Source organism: Lynx rufus, unplaced genomic scaffold (genome assembly GCF_022079265.1).
Source record: "Lynx rufus isolate CCGP_SWC_20201006 ecotype Redwood Valley unplaced genomic scaffold, mLynRuf1.p SCAF_10, whole genome shotgun sequence".
NCBI lineage: Eukaryota > Metazoa > Chordata > Mammalia > Carnivora > Felidae > Lynx > Lynx rufus.
This window is the reverse complement of record NW_025814824.1, coordinates 56,872,968-56,876,027: the sequence shown is the minus strand read 5'-3', so window position 1 is coordinate 56,876,027 and position 3,060 is coordinate 56,872,968. Positions and strand designations below refer to the sequence as shown.

Here is a 3,060-nt window from a genome sequence, read left to right as displayed (position 1 = left end):
ATATGATAATTCTATGTTTAAAATTTTTTTCTTTTTTTGAAGTTTATTTATTTATTTTGAGAGAGAGTACAAGTGGGGGAGGAGCAGAGAGTGAAGGGGAGAGAGAGAGAGAGAATCCCAAACAGGGATCCCCCCACCACTGATGTGGGGCTCAAACTCACAAACTGTGAGATCATGACCTGAGCCAAAGTCAGACACTTAACAAACTGAGCCACCCAGGTGCCCCTCTATGTTTAAATTTTTGAGGAACCGCAAAACTGTTTTCCAAGCTGGCTGCACCAGTTTACATTTCCCAGCAATGTACAAGGGTTCCCTAATGACCAATAACATTGAGATCTTCTCATATGTTTACTGGCCATTCATATATCTTATACTTGGCACCATTTCTATTCAAGCCCTTTGCCTATTTTAAAATTGGGTAGATAGTCTGTTTGTTGTTTAGTTATAAAAGTTTTTAAATTGTATTCTGGATACTAAACCTTTATAAATATATGATTTACAAATATTTCCTTCAATTCTATGAGTTATCTTTTTACTCTCTTAATAGTGTCCTTTGAAGCACAAAGTTTTTATATTAAAAAAATGTTTAAGATGCACAAAGGTTTTTAATTTTATGAAGTTTATCTATTTTTTCCTTGGTTGCTCACACATTTGGTGTCATATCTAAAAACTCCACTGCCAAATCCAAGATCATGAAGATTTACCCTCTGTTTCCATTTAAAAGTTTTGATTTTAACTTATATAGGTCTTTGATTCATTTTGATGTTATTTTTAAAAAATCAATTAACTGGGGCGCCTGGGTGGCGCAGTCGGTTAAGCGTCCGACTTCAGCCAGGTCACGATCTCACGGTCTGTGAGTTCGAGCCCCGCGTCGGGCTCTGGGCTGAGGGCTCGGAGCCTGGAGCCTGTTTCCGATTCTGTGTCTCCCTCTCTCTCTGCCCCTCCCCCGTTCATGCTCTGTCTCTGTCTGTCCCAAAAAAATAAATAAAAAAAAAAAAAAAAAAAAAGATTTAAAAAATCAATTAATTAAAAAAAAATCAATTAATTTTTATGGAGATATAATTGAGATTTAACATTGTATTAGTCTTAGATGTAGAATTCATTGTTCTTATTGTGATAAATGCACATAATATAATATTTATAATTTTAATTGTTTGTAAGTATACAAATAAGTTTCAAACTTTAGACACAGTCACAATGTTGTGTAATCATCACCACTACACCTAAGACTTTCCCATCATCCCCAACATAAACTCTGTACCCATTAAATACTAATTTCCTCTTCCTGCCCCACCAACCCCAGCACCTGGTAACCTCTCTTCTATGTTCTGTCCCCAGGTACATCATATCGGTGGATTCATACAATATTTGTCCTTCTGTGTCTAATTTCACTCAGCTTAATGTTTTTAAGTTTCATCTGTATTATATGTTAAAACATTTCATTCCTTTTTTTTTTTTTAGGTCCTCTAGGTTTAGTCTTTTGCTACAAAGAGAGGACTTCCTTTTTTTTTTTTTTTTAAGTTTATTTATTTATTTTGAGAAAGAGCATGAGTAGGGGAAGGGCAGAGACAGGGAGACAGAGAATCCCAAGCAGGCTCTGCATTGTCAACTTGGAGTCCAATGTGGGGCTTGAACTCACGAAACCGTGAGATCATGACCTGAGCTGAAACCAAGACTCATACACTTAATTGACTGAGCCACCCAGGCACCCCAAAACATTTCATTCCTTTTGATGGTTGACTTACATTCCTATTGTATGTATATATTACATTTTGTTTATCCATTCATCTGCTGATGGACACTTAGGTTGTTTGTACCTTTTGGCTCCGTGAATAATGCTGCTGTCAACATTGGTATACAAATATAAGTTCAGGTCCCTGTTTTCAATTCTTTTGGATATACCTATGAGTGGAATTGCTGGGTCATATGGTAGTTCTGTATTTAACTTTTTAAGGAATTACCAAACTGTTTTCCAGAGCAGCTACACTATCTTACATTCCCACCAGCAATGCATGAAGGTTACAGTTTCTTCATATCCTGCAAACACTTCTTATTTTCTGTTTTGTGTGTGTGTGTGTGTGTGTATGTGTGTGTTTTAATCATACTAGGTTGAAGTGGTACCACATTGTGGTTTTGGCTTGCAGTTCCCATTTCCTTCATGACTAATGAAGTTAACCTTCTTTTCATGTGCTTATTGGCTATTTGTATACTTCTTTGAAGAAATGTCTATTCAAGACCCTTTTTATTTTTTTAAAATTTAGGTCTATTGTTATTGGGTTGTTTATATATTCTTGATATTAATCTCTTATCAGATACATAATTTGTAAATATTTTTTCCCACTTTATGGGTCACCTTTTTATTTTTCTTGATAATGTCTTTTGATAGTGCATAGAAGTTCTTAATTTTTCTGAAGTCTAATATATACATATATATATGTATACACACATATATATACATATATGTATATACATATACATGTATGTATACGTATACATATATGTGTGTGTATACATATATGTATACATATATACATGTGTGTGTGTGTGTGTGTGTGTGTGTGTGTATTTGTGTTTGTTTTGTTTTGTTTCCTGTGCTTTTGGCATCATATCTGTGAAGTTGTTCCCAAATCCAATGTCATGAAATTTTTCCCCACTGTTTTCTCCCCAGAGCTTTATAGTTTTAACTCTTAAATTTAGGTCTTTGATCCATGTTGAGTTAATTTTTGTATATGGTATGATATAAAGGTCCATTTCTCAGTACCATTTGTTGAAAAGATTGCCTCCACTGAATGGTTTGGAACCCTTTTCTTTTTTATTATTTTTATTTTACACAGTTTATTTCATTTTACACTTTTCAAGTTCACTTTGGACCCAGCACATCTTGGGGTTTTATACACCAAACAAAATGCTCTGCTAGAGCCAGTCAAGTTCAGGAACAGTTTCCTTTCACATTCAGAAATATGGAAGCTTCACAAACTTGCATGTCATCCTTGCTCAGGAGCCATGCTAGTCTTCTCTGTATTGTTCCAGTTTTAGTATATGTGCTGCCAAAGTGAGCAT

The 3,060-nt window shown here is 34.9% G+C and overlaps 1 non-coding gene across 1 annotated transcript; it reads right to left on the bottom strand.

The window, feature by feature from the left end:
• Positions 1-2,954: 2,954 nt before the first annotated feature.
• LOC124505574 (U6 spliceosomal RNA) lies at positions 2,955-3,060 on the bottom strand. Its single transcript, XR_006960687.1, has one exon. It is a non-coding gene; the product is annotated as a U6 spliceosomal RNA (small nuclear RNA).